This window comes from Callithrix jacchus, chromosome 1 (assembly GCF_049354715.1).
Source record: "Callithrix jacchus isolate 240 chromosome 1, calJac240_pri, whole genome shotgun sequence".
Classification (NCBI taxonomy): Eukaryota; Metazoa; Chordata; class Mammalia; order Primates; family Cebidae; genus Callithrix; species Callithrix jacchus.
In genome coordinates this window covers 139,991,245-140,013,694 of record NC_133502.1, presented here as the reverse complement: position 1 = coordinate 140,013,694, position 22,450 = coordinate 139,991,245, and the positions used below count along the sequence as shown (strand labels likewise).

The 22,450-nt window shown below is 41.7% G+C and overlaps 1 long non-coding RNA gene across 3 annotated transcripts in view; it reads left to right on the top strand.

Moving 5' to 3' along the window:
* Positions 1–22,450, top strand: part of LOC103793528 (uncharacterized) — an 84,792-nt gene that overhangs the window by 27,288 nt on the left and 35,054 nt on the right. For all 3 annotated transcript variants that reach the window (XR_004745711.3, XR_013534704.1, XR_004745708.3), the window contains exon 2: positions 37–153. This is a non-coding gene — a long non-coding RNA (uncharacterized LOC103793528). The remainder of the gene's footprint in view (positions 1–36; positions 154–22,450) is intronic.

Sequence of the window (22,450 nt, the reverse complement as noted above, 5' to 3'; positions counted from 1 at the left end):
TCCTTTAATGTTATCTGTTTTATTGCTGCTGCACAGTTTTGTCACACATCATGTGAAGCTTCTGGTGTGTATTATCACAGCACTGGACAACAATGCCTCGCACAGTAGAATAACATAATGGTATACTTGCATCAAGGACGGTTTTAAAGCACGGTAAGCTTTTCTCGTGTCTTTATTAATAATGACTGAAAAATTAATTTTCACCTCCGAGTTTTGCCGATGGAATTATCTGGAATGGTGATTTTAGGGCTAAGTTCTATCTTATGTCATTGCATGAAAACTAACACTAAAACCATCATGTATCAAGTACATAGTCATATATCAGGCATTGTACTAAGGGCTTGACATAGATTATTTGATTATAGTAAATATCTTCACAACATTTCTATAACCCAGATATTATTATAATCCCCATTTCCCAGATGGAATGCCAAGGTTCAGTACTTGCCCAAGGTCACATAGCTAATAAATGCAGAGTTGTCCTGTCCTCTTTCTGGCTTTTTCATCTTTTATCCAGATGGCCACCTAACAAATCCTGTTTATCCTTTCACCACGGGTGTCTTCTTGTGTAAAAGAATGGTTATGAGTTAGATTCTAGCTGGGTTCAAATCTCACGGTGCCACTTCCTGCTGGATGATTTTGGGCAAATTAGTTAGTCTCTTTGTGTTTCAGTTTTTTTGTCTGTAAAATGGAGAGGATAATGTTGCTGGCCATATAAGATTATTTGAAGGATTAAAAGCATATGGAGCGCTTAGGATGCCTGGCATGGCATATGCTCAGTCAATGTTATTATTTATACAACCTTTCCTTTTCTGCCTCAGGGCTGGTTCAGACCTTCATCTTCCCACATCTGGACAAAACACAGTCCTCTAAGCATCCTGTCTCTTACATTGTTATAAGATGAAGCTATACTTTGCTTATCTTGTTCTCTTGCTCAAGAATATAACTGTCTATGTCATCATATCCAGACTCTTCAGGCTTGCATTCAATGCCCCACATAACTAACTTCTTCAGCCTTTGCGATGAGTTAAGACAACTGTACAGTTTGAGGGAACAGTCGTCACGTGACTTCCCTCACTTCTGACATCAGCTGCAAGTTTGGTGATGCCCAGGACCATCCTTATTTCAGAATAGCTGGCTACAAATCTGGGGACTCCCACAACCACCCTCAAGTTCAATAATTTACTAGAATGACTCCCAGAACTCAAGGAATTGCTATACTTCTGATCATAGTTTTGTTACAGTAAAAGGATACAAATTAAAATCAGCTAAAAGAGGAGACACATGGGGCAGAGTCCAGAAGGGGTCTAGTGCCAGCTGCCAGTCATTTTCTCCCTATCGAGTCATGGACAACACTGCTTCCTCCTGGTCACCATGTGCAACAAGACACACAAAGTGTTGCCAGCTGTGAAAGATCACTTCAGCCTCTGGTGTTCAGAGTTTTCATTGGGGCTTGATCACATCCTCCCTGAGTGGATGACCTTTAGTTTCCAGCCACTTCTGGAGATTGGCGATCAAGCTAATATCTTTAGTCGTTCCTCCAGAGGTCGTAAATGACACTGCATGGCCCTAAGGCCACAATCACAAATCACATTGCTAGGCTATCAGTAGCCAAAGCTCCCCAGCAACAAAGACTCAGGCAGGGCATCGTTGGGGCCCAGGAACCAACTCCCAATATCTGAGGGCAAAAACCAGACTTCTCTTTGGTTAATTCTTTACTACACAACTTTATTTCCCATTGCTCTTCTATAGGACATCTATTGCCAAACAAGGTAATACTTACAGTCCCATACCATGTCTTTTTTTTTTTAAACCTGTAATACTTCTCCCTTTACTTCTAAAATGCATAAGTACTTCACTTTCCCTGAGACTCAGCTTAAATCTTACTTATCCTTAGAAACTTTGCCCAAAGCTTTTCTAATCACTCACTTTCTTAAATAGTTGGTGTATGTCTTGTGTGGCTTTGCAATGTGGCTGGTATTCAGAGACTTCTCTGAGCCTTATATTTCTGAGCCTAGGTGTCCACCACAAAGTAATTGCTTAGAAAATGCTTATTATTGATGATAATTTTCCTTGTGTCTAAGGCATTCGATTAATCTCTTGACATGAACTGAACTGTTTCTTTGTGATTGTAAATTTGGCATCTTTGTTGGGTGTATTTTACTCTTTCTGATGATTTGGGCTTTAATTTAGATATGTCACTATCTAAGTGAATTATTAGACCCTAAAATAATAAAATTCAAATTGGCCTTCAGAATGTTTGGGAATGAAAACAAGTGGTGCATTGACATATGTGGTCCCCAAGAGGTCAAAAAATGTTCCCCTGAAACCAATACACTGAGTGAGACTGCCTTGGCAGTTATTTTTACTGTGATCACTTGTGGGTTAGAACCTAGAAGAGCTGGGTAAATCTCATCCAGGGAGCTCTTTTGAGAAATAATTGATGCCTTATTTTAGTATCCCAAGATCCCAGGATTGAGCACTCAGTTAGGTAGGACCACTGTCTGCAGCATAGAAAGATGAGTTTTTGCTACTGCTGGGTAGACAAACAAGTTCCCTCACCCCCACCAAAACAAAACACCTTTACCAACTGTCTGAATTACTAGCTCAATTCAGACATGGCTTCAATGTTCATGCCTCAATTGTCATAAGAACTGTGTATGTGTGTTTGTATATGCGTGTGCACATGCACGTGTGTCTGCTGGATGGTGGATGGAAGCAGCCCCTTCAGCATTGAAGCAGAAATAGATGGAATGTGCTGAACAGGGAGTCTCTACCCACTCATTTAAGCAACAGTGTCAGAAAAGGTTGAAGATGTCATTCAGCATCATAATTTCAATTAAACTCCCAAACAATCAGCTATTCCAACGTTCATACAGTCAAGGTTAGTGTCTGGGCATCTGAGTTTTTTTCTTTATTGTTCCAATGCACACTATGATTCAGCAGTGTTCTGATCCTGCTATTATTGCTCTGTTAACCTTTTCTGCTCTTTCTAGTCTCATCTCTTGCAGAAACCTCTAACTTGCTGTATCTCCACTCTCGGGAATCTCTTACAAATTATAGTTTCAGCCGGGCGCAGTGGCTCACACCTGTAATCCCAGCACTTTGGGAGGCCGAGGCGGGTGGATCATGAGGTCAAGAGATCGAGACCATCCTGGTCAACATGGTGAAACCCTGTCTCTACTAAAAATACAAAAAAATTAGCTGGGCATTGTGGCGTGTACCTATAATCCCAGCTACTCAGGAGGCTGAGGCAGGAGAATTGCCTGGGCCCAGGAGGTGGAGGTTGTGGTGAGCCGAGATTGCGCCATTGCACTCCAGCCTGGGTAACAAGAGTGAAACTCTGTCTCAAAAAAAAAAAAAAAAAATTATAGTTTCAAGTTTCTAAGATTTTTGTCATGCATCTTTAAAGAAGGCCAGTTTTTTCAAGACACATCATTCAGCTTAGAGCTAGGAATTTTGTTCATAGCTTGGAGCACTGAGGCCAAGACTCGATCTTTATGAATTTTCCAAATCTCTGGAAGTCCTTTGACTCTTGCATGCGATTGGACTGCTATTCCATAAGTACCTCTCTCATTGCACTAAATCTTGTGGAAGTCAAATAACTAACTTTCAAGACATCATGTTATTATTTCTTGTGGCCCTCGATAGCTCTGGCCAGAGTTCCTATTCTCAGTATGAAAGAACTATAAGAAATGGACTCAAACATGGCTGGCTGCTCTCAAACTGTTTCTCTTGTTTGTCTTGAGACTGAGTATTAAGAACAAGTTTCTTTCAGAAAGACAAGGAAATCAATGTTGCTTGAACATAAGAAATACTAATAGTTGTCAAGAGGCAGTCTGTTTACTTCATTGACCAGAAATGTTTATTGGATCAGTTCATATCCAGAGCACCCCACCTTGTAGTGACTATTGCTCTCTCCTTGAGATGTTTTTTGAATGCTCTGCCCTAAATAAGCTTTCCAAGCTGCCAGGGAAGATCCAGGTAAAGGTTTGGATAGAAAACCCTTGCCAGCAGCCTTAAAAAAAAATTACAGTTTGGTTTAGTTCATTAAGTATGCCATTTTTTCATGTATTTTCTTTTTTTTTTTGAGACGGAGATTCGCTCTTGTTACCCAGGCTGGAGTGCAATGGCGTGATCTCGGCTCACTGCAACCTCCGCCTCCTGGGTTCAGGCAATTCTCCTGCCTCAGCCTCTGACTAGCTGGGATTATAGGCACGCGCCACCATGCCCAGCTAATTTTTGTATTTTTAGTAGAGACGGGGTTTCACCATGTTGACCAGGATGGTCTCGATCTCTTGACCTCTTGATCCACCTGCCTCGGCCTCCCGAAGTGCTTGGATTACAGGCGTGAGCCACTGCGCCCAGCCCTCATATATTTTCAAATAGGGTGGCATCTGGGGTGCCCAAGGCCAATGGAATCCTCCATGCTAGAGAAATAGCATGGCCTTGGACCTAGTACCTGTGTGCAAAACCTTCAAGATTCCAAATAAGCCCAACGTCCAGTTGAAAATCTGTGCTGGGATCCACTCAGGTAAGGCAAGGTAGGATATATAAACAGCCCACTCTGATAGGATGTATAAAGCGCCCACTCTGATAGGATGTATAAAGCGCCCACTCTGATACAATGTGTAAAGCACCCACTCTGATAGGATGTATAAAGCGCCCACTCTGATAGGATGTATAAAGAGCCCACTCTGATAGGATGTATAAACAGCTCACTTTGATAGGATGTATAAAGCGCCTACTCTGATAGGATGTGTAAACAGCCCACTCTGATAGGATGTAGAAAGCACCCACTCTGATAGGATGTATAGAGCGACCACTCTGATAGGATGTAGAAAGCACCCACTCTGATAGGATGTGTAAACAGCCCACTCTGCACTCCTCCCTGTACTCTATGCTGCACCAATTTTCAGAGGAGACAAAGTGACCTCGTCTGTGCAGGCCAAAAGAAGGGTGAATATTTAAACTCTATGTTTGTAATGTTAACATTTTGCCAAATAATTTCTTTGGAAATGAAAGCAAGAGAGATAAATGAACATACATTCATTTTATGTATGTATGTATGTATGTATGTATGACAGAGTCTTGCTCTGTCGTCCAGGCTGGAATGCAGTGGCACCATCTTGGCTCACTGTAATGTCCAATTCTCAGCTTCAAGTGATTCTTGTGCCTCAGCCTCCCTAGTAGCTGGAATTACAGATACACATCACCATGCCTGGCTAATCTTTGTATTTGTAGTAGAGACAGCCTTTTGCCATGTTGGCCAGACTGGTCTTGAACTCTTGGCCTCAAGTGATCTGCCCAATCTGTTTATAGGCATGAGCTGCCATGCCCAGCATGAATATTTATTAATCCCCTTTATTATATTCCAGGAATAATGCCAGGCAGTCACACATACAGTCTCTTTTGATCCAAGGTGGAAAGATGATTATTATTAGCTTTTTACTTTTTTATTGAGGTAAACATACGCACAGTAAAGTGCACTCAACTGCACAGCTTTATGAATTTTTATCTATGTATATAAACATGGAAGCAGCACCCAGATGAAAATAAAGAACAATTCCAGCACCCTAAGACTCGATCACACTCCTTTCCTCACCTCTCCCTCCCTGCAGCAGTCAATACCTCTGACTCCTGCCAGAGGTAACCACTTATCTAATTTTTTATCTCCACAAATTAATTTTGCCTGTGTCTTAGGCTGTTTTCTGTTGCTTATAATAAAATAACAGAAACTGGGTAATTTAAAAATAAAATCAATTTATTTCTTACAGTGATGAAGGCTGAGAAGTTCAAAGTCAAGGGGCCACATCTGATGAGGGTCTTGTTGAGAACCCTCTGCAGAGTCCCAAGGCTGCACAGGGCATCGTGTGTGAGAGGCTGAGTGTGCTCTTCTAAGGTCACCAGTCCCGCTCCCATTATAGCCCATTAATCCATGAATGAGTTAGTTAACTGATGAGGGCAAATCTCTCATGTCCCCATCACTGCTTAAAGGCTTCTCCATACTGCTACCTTGGGGATTATGTTTCAACATGAGTTTTGGAGGGAACACACATTCAAACCATAGCAGCCTGTATTGGAACTAACTTATTCTTTTGCTACAAATGTGAGTATTCATATCTCCTGCATGTTGCTGCATGCAGTTGTTAAAGATTAGTTTTCAAGGAAAATCAAACACTCTTAATGCCATAGGGAAACATTTAACATCATTATAGTGATTTGATTCATGTTGTCTGTTGGGGAAATCAACCAGATGTATACTGCTTAGCAGAAGACATATACTTCTTATATGTTTACATACATAATATATAAAAAGTCACTGAGTATTGAATGTGGAGAGAAGTTATATAAATCTTGGCCAGCCAAACTGTAATTATATTCATTTATTCCAGGTTCTAGTTATTCAGAGAGGTGATTCTTCCCACACTCTGATCTTTAAAGTGTGAATACATGCATTTGGAGCAAAATGTAAATGGTGCAACACAGATTTGTAACAGCAACATTATTCATGAGAGCCCCAAACTGGGAACAACCTAAATGTCCATCACTCTGTGAATGGATCAACAGATTGTCCATATCCACACTATGGATAATTGCTCAGCCATAAAAAGGAAGGAAATAGTAATACAGGCCACAATGTGGATTAATTTCAGAAACATACTAAGCAAAAGGCCAAATACTACGTACTGTATGATTCCATTTATATGATATTCTAGAAGAGGCAAAAAGATCATGTCAGAGAGCAGATGAGTGTTGCCCGGGCCTATGTGGAGGAGGCTTCTGACTGCAAAGGGGCACAGGGTATTTTTAGGGTGTTAGAACTGTTGTGTATCTTGAGTGAGTGGTTACATAATGACATGATTATATTCATTTTCCAGATTCTTTAAACTATACACTTAAAATGGGTCAATTAATTACTTGTAAATTATACCATAATAAAGATGGAAATAATTTCTAAGTATGTAAAAGGGAACAGTAAAAAGTAATTCTCCCTGTCACATCTGTCTTTTATCCCTTTTCCCTCCCGGTATTCCTGCCCTCAAGCTCCCTCCCACCTTAGCTTTTTTAGTGGTTCTTTAGATTTACATAATGGCCACTTGAATAGGTTGGAAATTAGATTAGGCACACAGGAATTCAGATGTCAAATTTTGATAAGTGATATTATGAAAAGGTCCTCAATATTATTTATATTTTATTGTACACTCAGAAGAGCTGTCTGTTTCTTGGTGACCCTTACTAAATGCTTGCTACAGACCAGCTGCTTTGCAAACGCTTCTTATTTCATTCTCACCACAATCCTCTGAAATGTGTGTTAATAATCCCCTTTGATAAGTGAGGAAGCTAAAGCTTAGGGAGGTTGGGTAAAATGATTACCTAGCTAGTTAGTAGCAGAGCTGGGGTTCAAATCCAGGTCTGTCCCAGGCAAACAATCCCTAATCTGTAATTCACTGTGCTATGCTGTCACCTTGGTTTGGAACAGAGGGAGGAAGGGAGGCCCACTGGGTCAACAGAGCAGCCTTGGTGAGCTCACTTCCAAATCCTGTTACTGTCTTTGCCAGAAACTTAGAACAACCTGCTTCCTTTACCTCGATGTCCATGCCCCTTCAGAGTTTTTTATTAGTACTATTTCTCAGAACAGGAATATTACGGTTTTGTTTTACTGTATGAAGTTCTTTGGGACCTTAGGTGTTTTCATCTTTCTTTGCTTCTTATTCAATGAAAATTAATTCTACTGCAAAAGATAAAGGTCATCTTTTTATGTGATGTGGCTTTTTCAGTTCCCACTAAAACTTTATCAAATTTATTTTTCCCATTATCTCTACAGAAGGAATAGAGGAAGGCTCAGCAGTGAAAAATCCCTTCTGTTCCACAAAGCACCTTCTTCTTAAAATAGTACCCTCAAGGGACACAGGAAGGCAGATGCTTACCTTGGCCAAATGATCAGCTGCAAGAGATTTAGGAAAACAAATCCTCTGAGCCCTGCGGGTCATACCTGCTCTATTGTTTTATCTTACCTGCTCTATCTTCAGTTGACTCTGGCAAAGAGTAGGCCAGATACTGGCACAATATTGGAAATGACTCCAGCTTGTAAAGAGAAAGGAAGGAATGCAATGAAACTGCTATTGCTAAAAACATTCCGATGCTCTTTTAAGTTCTCTTGTATTACACTGAACTATTCTCCTCCCTGCCCTCTTCAGGCAGTGGTCTGGCCTGATTGCTAAAGCAATGTGTCACAATACAATGTCAAACTCCAGGAAATTCGTGTCAAAATTTCTATAGCAAGTTGAGCATCCATTCTGAATGTGCTTTTGTTCATCAGTGGGTGTGTGGGATGAGCAGACAACTGGAATATTTTCTACATGCAAAGTTAAATCTGCAGCATTAAAGGATGCCAGCAGTCCCATCCTGCTGAGATTAGAGCTCTATTGGCCTCCCCGGTTTCTAAGCTCTGTGAACAGGAAGACTGTAGCAGCTACTGCTGTATTTTTTGTGCTTTCAAACTCTTCTTGGCACATGGAAGTTGCTCCATCATAAGATAGGTCTGGGACAGACAACAGCATGATGGGACCCACATTTGTGGAAGGGCAGAATAGTTCCCCTCTAGAGGCCAGGCAGTTCAGGAAAGAGGCTTGGTGAGGCAATGACAAACTGGATGGAGTGCATTTGCCCCTTTTTAATAGGGGCAGAGCAGCCACTCAGCCATCTGAGGTAGGCCATGCAGTGCTAGTGTTGCCAGATCTTCATTTTCAAAAGAATTTAGCAGTCTAGATTTTTAAGTGAAATTTTCTGTATTTTCTAACACTGTTTAGGCAAAATACTTACATGCCAGCTGGATTGGATGTACAGGCTGCCAGTTGGGATTCCCTTTTCTAAGCATTTAAAGTATCTAAAAATTTATTTTGGTAAAAAACTAAAAAACTTTGTTTCATGCAATAACTTTAAAAATAAGTTTTAGTTACATTATCCCCAAATGGTAAAGCTTTAAGTAACTGGGGCCTGGTACTAGTAACTTACAAACTGGTGTGGTCAAACAAACTTACATGTTGTTTTGTCCCTTTGTCCCTGTCTTCCCTTTCCTCCTAATTGGGATGGTGAACTCTGGGGTGATCTGAGATCCTTAGGGCTGTCTCCACCATGAAGAAGTGACTGGAAGCCTGGGCTCAGCTTTCAGCCTGGCCCATGTTACCTCTTCTTCCTGTCCCCTCAGCCGCCTGCTCTCTACTGACTTACTGCTATCAGGTCTCTGTAAACTTAGAGAGGGGTTTTGCCATTTGGCCAGCCTGGTCTTGAACTCCTGACCTCAAGTGATCTGTCCACCTCAGCCTCCCAAAGTGCTGAGATTATAGGTATGAGCCACTGCACCCGGCCTCATTTCTCCTTCTTGAAACAGTTTTTATTTGAGTGTCACCATTCCTCATTTTCCAGGTTTTCCTTTGAGGTCTCTGGTTGATCCTTCACAGGCTCCTACAGGTGCTTCTCCTCGATGTGCAAAATTGATGATACTCATAGTCCTACCCTAATCCCTGCTCTCTCCTAATGACCCCCTCTCTGTGGATGTTCTAAGCTGCTCCCATGGCTTATGCTGAGACCTCTGTTCTAGAGACCCTGAAGATGCTAATGCCAGCTTGGATTTCTTCCTGCACACCAGGGGGAATTATTTCACTCCTGCTTTTCATCCCTGAGGGGTGTCCCTCAGGCACCTCCACCTCAACATGTCCAATACTGAACCCCATACTCTTCCTCCTTCAGTACTGCTTCTTTTCCTCCTACTTTCAGTTTTCCAGAGAATGGCATGTCTATCCACCAAGGCAGACACACCTGGACATCACTCTTGACTCCTCCTTCTCCCTCTCCCAACACTCCTGTCAGCCACCAGGTCCTGCAGCTTCATCACTGTCCTTTTCCGCATCCCTGGAGCAGGGCACCATTGTCCCTTGCTCATATTATAGTAACAGCCTCCAAGTGGGGCTCCTTGCCTCCAGTCTTACCCACCCCTCAGCCACTACTTTTAATTTACACTATAACCAGGCTCATCTTTATTTTCTCCACTTAAAAAAATTGTTTTAAATTACTTAATGCATCAGAGCGATCTTCCTGAAAGGCAAACCCAACCCTCTCATGCTTCTACTTAAAACCCCATGTTGCCTCCCCTAACACTGCTCACAGATCCTGCACGACCTAGGTGGAGTTTCTGCCCTGCCCCACCATCTGTGCCATGCTCACTCATACTAACCTCTCAGTATCTGCTCACATCTTCAGGCTACAGTGCCTTTGCACTCACTCTTTCTCTGCTCAACACATCCACAGCTCTCATCTTACCTGGCTACCTACTGCTCAGCGTCTAGACTAGGATCCTTCTCTAAACCCTCATGTAGATGAGGTGCCCCTCCCTGAACCTCCTTGCCATGCTGCTCTTCCCTCATGGCCTCTCAATGTTATAATGGCTGTCTAACTGCCCAACCCTCCTTGACTACAGGCTCCAGGGGAAGGAAGGGGCAGTCTTCTTTATTTTTTAAATCCTCTTTGCCTGGTAGATGTTTGACCCACAATAGAGTAGGTATTGAGATATATCTACATATCTCTATATATTCATATCTACATGCATTAAGTGAACAGATGAATGAATTTCCAAAGACCTTTGAGAGGAATTCTCAGACAGCCATCGAGAAATGAATGAGAGCTAGTTATATGGCTCCTGAGAGCAAAATGTGCACTCTGTGATATCATGTAATAGCATGAAATTGCTTGTGGCCAAAAATCAGGGCTCTCCTACCTGCAACCTCCAACTGCTGTATAATCACTTTGGAGAGCTTTTTGAAGAGGCTACAATGCCTCAGCAATGACTTGGAAGCAGTTCATCGCTCTTTGCATACTATTTGGGAACCTGATAATAGTAATGAGAGTAATAATGATAATAATAATAAAAGTAGCTACAGTTTAATGAAGGTTTACTGTGCGTCAAACCCTGTGCTTAATGCTTTATGTACTTGATCTTGTTTAACTTTTGTAACAAAGGGTTCATTCATAGGTATTATGAAGTGGATTCATAATACCTACTTTGTCTTTGTAGGTATTATGAATCCACTCTACAGAAGAGGACTCTAAGACTCAAATTTGTGGAAGTCTACTCAGCTGGTAAGGTGGAGATGCAGCTTGATGCCAGATCTCATCACTGAGCCAGTAATCTTAATTCTTTTTTTTTTTTTTTGGAAGAGGGATGGATTGTGAAACTTTATTAATAAAGACTTCTGTCCAAAGGTTTATTCCAATCACATTTACCATGCATAAAATACCAACACCTTCTTGTTGCAAAAACAGAAACTCTGGCCATTGTATTGATGCTGACTTAAGAGAAACAAGCCTGTAAGGCAAGAGTCCACACATGAAGAATTTGACCAATGTGAGATACCTCCAAAATATCAATTCAATGATCTACTTTAAAGATATGTTAAGAGACCCAAAGAAGTCAGCTTTTGCGGGAAGTTGATTTGCAGTTTATTTAACAAACAGAATGTACAATAACTAAAAGAACTGTGTATTTTCCAGGGGAATTAAAACTACATATCTGGATTCGCACCTAAAAAGCACTAGAAAATTAAAACAAAGACAGGGGAGTTTTCTACTAACATCACTTGGACCCCGGTTATTCTATGAGAAGATTCTCACTGGCTTTTGGTAGTAACTCATCGCCTTCTATGCAAGCCTGGGAACCAGCTGACTCAGTGAACTGCTTCCTGTCTTCAGTGCGTGATGACACAGATGTGTCAAGCTTGATAGATCTTTCACGTAAATTTTTTCTCTTCTTTTTTTTTTGAGACGAAGTTTTTTTGCTCTTGTTACCCAGGCTGGAGTGCAATGGTGCGATCTTGGCTCACTGTAACCTCCGCCTCCTGGGTTCAGGCAATTCTCCTGCCTCAGCCTCCTGAGTAGCTGGGATTACAGGCACGTGCCACCATGCCCAGCTAATTTTTGTATTTTTAGTAGAGACAGGGTTTCACCATGTTGACCAGGATGGTCTCGATCTCTTGACCTCGTGATCCACCCGCCTCGGCCTCCCAAAGTGCTGGGATTACAGGCGTTAATCTTAACTCTTCACTCTGGTGTTCTTCCCAGCTGGGTACTTGGGGCTTTAGTTCTTATTTCTCACCTTCACTTCTCCAAAATGGTTCCTAAGTTTTCAGCTGACTTTCACAACCAAACTTCCAGTTGACTGGGGAGAAAAATTTTGCAATTGGCCAACCAAGATGTTGATAAGCTCTTTTCCAAGACAGAAATAACCAAGGGTTGTCAGAACTGGGTGTCAGCTTCAGATTGACGTTTTGAATTGAGTCATCGATTTTAGTTTTTTGATGATATAATGGTGAAAATTGTTGTTAAACAAAAAGAACTTTCCTGCCCACTGGGATAATATAGGTCAATAATTGTTGGTCTTCAGGATTTAAGTGCTTCAAGGAAGGTGCCAGAACACCATCGGGCATATGACCCAAGGCTATCTCCCCAGTATCTCTTAACAATAATACTCTAATGCTTAGTGGTTGTAGGGTACTTTTAATTCAGAATCTAAATAACGTCCTGTCAGACAGGAATAAAGGCTTTTTCCTCTACACTCTTAGGTTCAATACTGGAATTGAACTGACAAAAGACAGATTAACAGGAGAAAAAGGTTTATTTTATATGCATATGGAAGGGCTCACAGAAATGAAATAAAAACCCAAAGAGGTAGTTAGACCAGGAGGTTTATATACCATTTTGACAAAGGGCAATACCTTTGCAGAGACTTGACAAGACAAAGGAAAGGGGTTTAGAGCTTTTAGTGGCAATACATTGTGGGAAGACAAATATGTGGCGGAAACTAATGGAAGATAAGGGTTATTTAAGTAACGTTTGTCATGCAGATTTCCCTCAGTGCTCCTCTGGGTTGATAAGAGTCTAGGAAGTTTATGCCCTTCTTTTAGGCAAATGGGAGGAGGGTAGAGAGCTTTTTTTCTGTGTCTGCTGATTCTCAAAATAATCTTTATAAAGATTTGGTATACTCTTTATACCAAAATAATCTTTATATTTTGGCGTGTCATATTCCAAGCCCTTCAATCCACAAACCAAAGTCAGTTGACTGGTAGGGTTCTCTGAACATTGTGGTTGTTAAAGTAGATGCTGCTACTGCTGTTCCTGATGTCATACTCCAGACCTCATCTTTGCTTAAAACTGCACCTTTAAAAAACAGTCCCAGCCTGGGTCCACATCCTTCCATCTCTCCTCTCTGTCTCACTAAATCTATTTGTTCTTTAGCTGCTCCAAGCCTCCAGGATCTCAAATGTTCCAGCCTAACAAGCTTTCCTGGTGTTTTTTTGAAGCAGGAGTGGCTGTGAACAAATCTCACCAACACCAAACAGGGAAGGAAGTGGTAGTTTTATTTGGCAGGGAGCTGCAGCAGGCATAGCTGCCTCAGCAACCGAGCTCCCCGTCATGCAACCTGGAATCCATGATCGATCTCTAGAGTGCTTTACTAATGCTCAACTGTGTGCCACCTCTTTTTAAAATCTCCACTCGCTCTACAGTCTGTGTCTTTTGGTCAGTCTAACAGGCCTCAGACTCTCCTTCTGCACAGCAGAAATGCTTACATAACCTCACCTGATGATGAGGGCTCCACCTAGGATAAAATCCCCAAGGAGCTGGTTTCAGGGCTGAGGCTCTTCTTATTAACCGGATGTCTTCCTTTCCTGTTCCCTTCCTTGGCTGTTTCTGATCTCCCATTTCTCCTGTGAGCCACACCTACGTGCCCCTCAATCATTGTAGGTGGGGCCAAGTCTTTTCTTTCTTAGAGAAAACACAAGTTCTTACATGTAAACTTTCCTTTTCACCTTTAAGCTTATGTATAAAAGCACATCTCTCTCCTTTTGTTCTTGTTTTAGAAAAAGAGTTGCCTCTTTCATAAAGCTGGTAATTAGTTCTTTTGACTGTTCAAAAGGGTGAAGGCAAGGGTGTCATTTTTCTGCTTCAAACCTCCCAGATACTTGCAATTGCATCCTCACTAAAGAGCAAACTCCTTACTGTGGTCTTCAAGAAATGCTTGCCCTAAAATGGTAGTTCTCTTCCCAGACTGCACTGGGAAGCTCAAAAGCATAACCATGCCCAGGTGCCTCCAGGAGGCATTCTGACTGACTTGGTGCAACCCAGAAAGTGACTGAAGCTGGTCTCAAGTAATTAGAGGTTCATTTTGCCAAGGTTGAGGATGCACCCAGGAAAAAGAAACAAAAATCACAGTAGGACCTGTGACTTGCACTTTTTCCAAAGATGGTTTTGGGAACATTAATATTTAAAGGAGAAAGAGCAAGCAGGAAGGGAAGGGAAAAAAAGGAGCGAGCAGACAATGAGGCCAGTGGTTACATTCTTGTAAGGCTCTGATTAGCGCTCAGGAAATCTACATTTTATATAAGCTGAAGCATGCAAAATTACAGCTATCTGGGAACAAAAGGAAGGCAGCCTTTGCATGACTCAGTTCCCAAGTTTAACTTTCCCTTTGGCATAGTGAATTTGGGGTCCTGAGATTTTTCTTTCTTTCACATTTGTATGAGGTAAGATCTGGTCAACAGTGTTTTTAATTTATTTAATTTCGTTTATTTCTTTTTAGTTTAATAGCTTTAAAGTTATGAGTGGTTTTTGGTAACGTGGATGAATCGTATAGTGAAGTCTGAGATTTTAGTGCGCACATCACCCGGGTAGTGTCCATTGTACCCAGGTTGTAGCTTTTTATCCCTCATCCTCTCAGCAATATTTTTAAAAGACACCCAGTGGATTCTGCTTCCCTTTCACAGCACATCATTCCCTTCTCCCCGTGACTCCCCACCTTGACCTCTCCCCTCCACTCTCTCTAAGGCTGTCTCTTTCCCAAACTTCAGGTTTCAGTTTTAGTGTCACCATTTATGGAAGATCATTTTCTGTCCAGAACTTGGGTTGTTTCCTTCACTGCACACACCATGGCCTATGCTTGTCTCTTTCCTTGTTTCTCACCTGTCGCCCTAGTGCTAGCCTGGATGCTTCCTGATGTCAGGGCCTCTTTGAGGTAGTTCGCCATTGATTCCCCAGTGCCATCCTGAGTCTGGCACATAGGCATTCGCTGAGGATTTGAGGAGTTAATATTAGATAAAGAATTGCTTCTGATCTTGCCTTCTTCCTGTGGGACCTTGTTCTATTGACTTTCTTTTCTTAGATCTTCAGACTTTCTCCACTGATCTGAGTCTAAAAACGTACTCAGAACTTTCCTATCCAAAATCAAACATGTATAGAAAACCTCCTTTGGCACCTTCTCTTACTTAACTTTAATCTTGTCATTTTTCTTCTAATTAGAGAATCAATTTAGCTCAGGATAAGGAAGTCAGATTGCCTGGATTCCAATCAGATTGTTGCTATGTACTAGATTTGAGATCTGGGTAAATTGTGTCACCTCCTTGTGCGTTGTTTTCCTCATCTATCAAGTGGAGATGGTAAGAGTACTTTACTCATGGGGTTGCCATAAGGATAAAGTAAGGTACCATATGTAAAACGTGCCTGGCTTCTATTAAGCACTTGAAATGTTAGCTATTCTTATTAAAGTTATCTCCATTGATTGTTTTTCCTCCTCAATCCATTATAAATTATCCTCTGCCCTGAAGCATTACCTGGCTTTGGGGCCTTGTAATACTTCTCACTTCACTTGATCTTGCTGAGGCATGGGATGTCATTTACATCTCTCCCCTCTTCTCCACTCATCATTCTCTTTTCTCCCTTCGCACCTTTTTGGCTGACCTTTCTCCAGGTCTCTTCCACTGTTTCCTTCTTCTCCGATGGTTTTAGGACTTTGTTTTTGGCTCTCTATTTTCTCAATCTTTCTATTCAAGTTGGGCAGTTTCATCCACATATATGGTCTGCAAACAACTCTTTGCTGATGAAAACTCCCAAGTTACTATTTTTATCCTACATTTCTTATGAGCTATAGGGCAGTGATGACAAATGTCCTTTAGACCCCCCATCTGCATATCCTACATGGACACCACATTCAACATATTTAAATGAGGTATGTTAACCTCGAAGCATAATCTCCTCCATCAGTCTCTGTCTCATTTAATTACACACCCCTTGTAAAATGCTTGCTGCCTGAACCACAGAGCAAATCCTCTGAATGCTAAACAAATGGCTACATTCCCTTAGGGCATAAAGAAGAAGAGTTAACAGCTGATTAGTTATTCTTCAGAGTTAAGTGTGGCATTGTACAGTGAAAAGAGAACAGGCCTTGAAATTAAACAGATACCTTTTTGAATCATAGCTCTGAGCTTTCCTGTCTGTGTGACCTAAAATGGGAATGGCAGTGCTTACCTGTCAAGGTTGTTAGGATGATAAAATAAAAGAAAGTGCAAAGCACATGGCACAAATTTGACACACAAATTAAATGTTAGTTTCGTGTTTTCTTACTTTAGACTTAATTGATAACTTCCTTCATAGGCTTGTAGATTCTGAATCCATGAATTTTCTCACTGACTAGGCCAATGTTGCTGGAGTTGTTGGGACCAAAATGCCTCTATGTTATCTATTTGGAGACAAGAGTTGTGGCCAAGTCCAAAGCTCATACTGTTCACGTCATGACAGCCAGTAAGTCAAGAGGCAAGGTGTTGGGGTAAGGAAGGTGACTTTATTTTGGAGAGACAGCAAACCAAGAAGATGGCAGACTAGTCTCCTAAAGAAACATCTTAAAGGCATGAATCTCAGGCTTCTTTTTATGTTGGGAAAGGGGGAACAAGGAGGGGGTTGTGGTCAGGATGTACAGGTAACCACAGACATCTGGGTGTCAACCAGAGTCCGAGGGGATCACAAAACATCTTTGTCCTTGGTCAGGTCACAATGCTCCTATAAATCTTTAAAATAACATTGTTAGGCTGGGCGCGGTGGCTCACACCTATAATCCCAGCTCTTTGAGAGGCCAAGGTGGGTGGATCACGAGGTCAAGAGATTGAGACCATTCTGGTCAACAAGATGAAACCCCGTCTCTACTAAAAATATAAAAAAAAATTAGCTGGGCATGGTGGTGCGAGCCTGTAGTCCTAGCTACTTGGGAGGCTGAGACAGGAGAATTGCTTGAACCCAGGAAGCGGAGGTTGCGGTGAGCCGAGATTGTGCCATTGCACTCCAGTCTGGGTAACAACAGCGAAACTCCGTCTCAAAAAAAAAAAAAAAACATTGTTACTTGTGTATATGCTCTTCTTTTCTCTTTGGGGGTTAGTTTTGGGAAAGAATTATTATCATCCTTGCTTTAAAGTTAAACTGAATTCCTCCTACGGTTAGCTTGGCTTACAGGCGGAATAAATGAAGGCAGTTAGGTTTTGAGAGTAGAAGCAAGATGAAATCAGCTATGTTATATTTCTCTCACTGTTGCACTATGAACACAGCCTCCTGAATGCAGGTGACAAGCTAAGGTGAGATGCCCCCTCTGGCACAGGGTGAAAGATCTGCTTTTCCAACGGTCTAGTTTGTGTGCTTTCCCATGTTGTCCAAAAGACCACCAGGATGGCTAAATAACAGAAAGGAGAGTTTTATTGGCAATATCAGTTTGCACACAGTGAAGGGAGTCTCTGGTATGGACCGGAGGTGCTTTCTCTTCAAAGAGGGAAAGGGCAGGTTGGGTTTTATGCCTCACAGGGCCCGTATCACAAGTAGATTCACACATATCCAGCAGATTTGGGGGAAAGGTTATACATATTTCTGAGGGGAGTGGAATGCATGTTCAATGGGCAAATATATATGTCACATACATCGCATGTTCACTTTGGAGCCAGGTTTTAGCGTTAAAATGAGGTGGAATTTGGTTCTTTATATCAAAAGATGAACTGTAGGCCACAAAGACAGTTTGTGTGAAGTCTTTATAAGCTGCTGTCATTGGCTTAAAGTCTGTAGTTGCTTATCAGGAAAGAATGTTTGTAGGGCTGGTCCTCTGTCCAATCAGTGTTGTAGTGGTCTGGGTTGTAAATCAGCTGATAATTTTCCCAGTAGCTCCTAGTTACAGAGTTTAGCAAGAATATGGTTCTTCTTATAGCCTTAGGGATTTAGGAAATTGCCATGCCCACCGATCCCTGAACCCTCAACCCACAGGTAACTTCTGTTTTCTTAACCCTAGGGTTCATCTTAGTCAATAAAGGGGCTTTTATTTTGGTCTCTCAGATCACAGCCACACATCAAATTACGTGGTAATTCCTCTGTCTGCTGCCTTCTAAAAAGAACGCTTAAAACCTTTTTTCTTTTAACTTTCTATTTGTTGAATCCAAATAGGTCCAATACAGGGCATTAACATCACAACTACTTAGATGAGAACTTGCACTGCCTGATGAGGAGGGGGAGGGTATGGGGGAGGGGAAAGCATCACTGGGGCTCTGCACAGAAGACTGCAAGCTGGATGGAAATCTTTTTTTTTTTTTTGTATAGCCATCGATGACATTTTATTTATTTTATAGAAGAAAACACAAGGAAGTTACAGATTTTGTCTTCTCTGCATTTCTTTCTGCTTTCATCATAAGCCTAGTAGGTATTTTATTGGCTCTTCTCTCATGTCTCTGTGGTGTTACTCAGATATTTTCACCTCTACTTTCTCCCTGAGACTGCACTCTTGGAATTTCTAAGTATTTCTTCAATAATACAACTTCCTATAGAGCATTTCATGAACAATCTCTTCCAATCTCTAAGCAGATTGTTAATAAAGCAGCGAATAATCAATATAAAATCTGGACCAAAGGTTCACGACAGAAATCCAGCTGGTTATATAAGGATATTTACACATAATTCTTTTTTGGGAAATATAATTGTTTCAGTGAGTTGTTTGTGATCTGCACACTCTTCATGGACTTAAAGATAGTGGGGTCCCTGTAGCAATCAGGGTTCCCTAGAGGAACTAATAGAATATATGTATATATGAAAGAGAGTTTGTCAAGCAGAATTGACTCACATGATCACAAGGTGAAGTTCCACGATAGGCCACCTGCAAGTTGAGAAGCAAGGAAGCCAGTAGTGGCTCAGTCTGAGTCTCAAAAGTAGGGAAGCTGACAGTGCAGCCTTCAGTCTGTGGCAAAAGGCCTGAGAGCCCCTGACAAACCACTGGTGTAAGTCCAAGACTCCAAAAGCCAAAGAACTTGGAGTCTGATGTTCGAGAGCAGGAAGCATCCAGCACGGGAGAAAGATGAAGAAGGCTGGAAGACCCAGCTAGACAGTTTCTTCTACCTTCTACCTGCTTTTTTCTAGCTTTACTGGCAGCTGATTGGATAGTGGCCACCCACAGTGTGGGTGAGTCTTCCTGAGGGTGAGTCTTCCTCTCCCAGTCCACTGACTCAAATGTTAATCTCTTCTGGCAACACCCAGATATACCCAGAAACAATACTTTGCATCCTTCTATCCAATAAAGTTGACACTTAATATTAACCATCACATTCCCAGCATTTCCAGGTGTGTTCTACTTGAGTTCAGTTCAGTGGGTGTTTGCTTCCCTGAAGAAACTCATGTGAACCTAAGTGATGCTCCAACAAGTGGAGAGTAGCCGTGATGATAGGGGCACAGGTAGAGGTGGAGGTCCGAGCCAGGCTGAATATGGTGATTTTTGCCAATATTGAGATGATTTCCCAATAGCCTCCCTCCTAGCTTATCACAGGGGAGTAGAAGACATGGATCAGAAATGACCCACAAATCCCCAAGTACTCATTTCCACCTCATCATCTTATAAGAGCATCTGTGGTCCCTGGGTTGCTGCAAGCACAGAGTCATCACCAGTAGTGAGAAGATATGTTGGCCTGGGTTACAGTAAATCAAAAACATCAAAGAAAAATTGCACCAGATGGAGTTAGACAGTCAAGGAAGGCTATTCAAGATGATTGCAATAGAGGAGAGGGATTGAACTCAACTCCACTAAAACAAGAAAGGGAGCAGTTTTAAAGCTCTGGGTGAGCTAGTGAAAAAGTACTAGAGTATGTTAGGGAGTAGGCTGGTCAATGTAATTAGGCCATCAGTGTTTGCTAGTTGGTCTTTATTGAAGTTAGGTTCTTAGTCTCCTACAAAGTCTGAGAGATAGGGGCACTGTCTTTCTTGATAATTACATTTCAAAGGGATATCTCCCAGAGCCTTAAGAAAGATATTCCTGGGTTATAAAAGTGGCAAGAGTGTGGGAGAAGATGTACATCTTAAAGGATCAGAAATAATTTACAATTGCAAGTTTTCTCAAATAAATGCCCTAAGAAAGGGACGGCAGAGAAAGCTGTCTAAGGTTTATCATGCTGAAGGGAACATTAAGGCCATCTTTCAAAAGCCAACCACCAAGTGGAAAATTTCCATCTGGACTTTTGGTTATGATGCATTACCAACCAGGTTATATGTGTTACTTAAAACAAACAAAAAATACTCAAAGGTCCTAAGCCATGACCTTTTAAAAACCACTTTCATTCATTAATGGAGGCTCTTTACCTAAAGGACTCAAGTAGCAAAAGATTAGATTTCAACAAAAAGCCTTTTCTCCAAACCTTGACTGGGTTGGTAAAAGCTCAAAATAAGGGCTCTCTTTAAGGAAAATGTACCCTCTGTTCTATAGACAATGGTATTTAACTCACTTATTTTCTGCTTTCCATGATTCACCTGTATGAGGGGAGGTAGTTTAGGATCTAGGGTGATATTATTAAAGTGTTTGAGGTATGGGATTTGGGATCCTGGCTCTGCATTTTATAAAGTTGGGTTATTTTTTTCTTTTTTTTTGAGACGGAGTTTCGCTGTTGTTACCCAGGCTGGAGTGCAATGGCACGATCTCAGCTCACCACAACCTCCACCTCCTGGGTTCAAGCAATTCTCCTGCCTCAGCCTCCCAAGTAGCTGGGACTACAGGCGTGCACCACCATGCCCAGCTAATTTTTTTGTATTTTTAGTAGAGACAGGTTGTTGACCAGGATGGTCTCGATCTCCTGACCTCGTGATCCACCCGCCTCGGCCTCCCAAAGTGCTGGGATTATAGGCGTGAGCCACTGTAAAGTTGTGTTCTCCTTGGCATGTATTTCACCTCCCTTATCCTTGGCTACCTAACACATACAATGGGGGTGAGTTTGGCTACCTCTTAGGGAAGCTATAAGGATTAAATGGCATAGTACTTATTAGAATCTTAGCCCAGTTCTTGGTATATAGTCAGGGCCAACAAATGGTAATAACTATTAGTAGAAAATATGTCTTTATGGGGCTTCAAAAGAGAATTTTTAGTATAAAAATTTAATAAATGGTAAGTGCTCTTCAAATTTATTTTTACTTGCCTTATCAGAAGTAATATACTCTCCATTATTTCTGTTCAGTCACGATTGGCTTATATAATTAATATAGTTATTCAGGGAACAATTATTCTGGTTGGCATTATCCAAATTTTGCCTCTTTCCAGCTTAATGAAGCTTAATTAGGTGGGCAGGGTAACAAAAACACAGGGTTGGCCACTCAGTGTTATCACTTGTTAATAAGGTTTAGGGTTGACTGTCGGAGGAAATAACATTCAGATCCTGCTGACTGAGCAGTACCACGTCTGAGCAAGAGAAATTCCTCTGCCCCGAAGCTCAAGGCTTAGATGAGGCAGAGGCATGGTGAGACCTTCTGGGCCCCTTTCCTTCTCTCCAGGATCCTGAGGCTCTGGATGAAGGAAGGTCCAAAAAGACCTATGTAGAGCTCAGAATTCTTTTCTTGGAGGCCCCAAACAGGCTACCTTCAGCAGTTCTCTCCATGCCTCCTCTGGATCCCCCAATTTTGTTTATTTCTGAAGCCTGAGTGTGGGAGCTGGGGCCCCAAAGGTGGGAGGCAGCTTCTGGGCTATCTGGCCACACAGGCGAGTAGGAAGAAGTAAAGGAGGGGCAATCTGGAAGAGATCCAGAAAGGGTACCACATCACATCTAGACTTAATTCTTTTGGTTTAACCATCCAAGGTCTCAATCTCTGCTGAAGGCTATGGCCCATGGGACACTTGATGAAGGATCAGAGGTTCTTTGTGGTGATACGTGTGTGGAAGGTGGGGTGTGGATGTGTGCATGCGTATGCATGTGCAGGTGTGGGAGAGGGAGCTTGGGCTTTTCCTAAAGCACCTCACCCCCAAACATGAGGTCATACTACTAGGTGATTTTATTTATTTACTTATTAATATTTATTCTTAGACTAGTCAAGTGCAGTAATGACAAGAGGGGAAAGCGTAGAACAAGGAGTTTGATCTGTAACTGACTGAACAATCGATTGAGATAACTCACTACCTTTGGATCAGCTAGTAGGTGATTTTAGATGGTCAAGAGACAAGAGCTTATCATTAAGTCACATCAGGAGAAAGTTATATGTTTTTCTGTTTTCTTTCAGCACTTCTGATTGTCAGGGAAAAATGGGAATTATTTTGGTAGTAGGATGCTTTTGACTCTCTAAGCTTTCCTACTCTTTATTA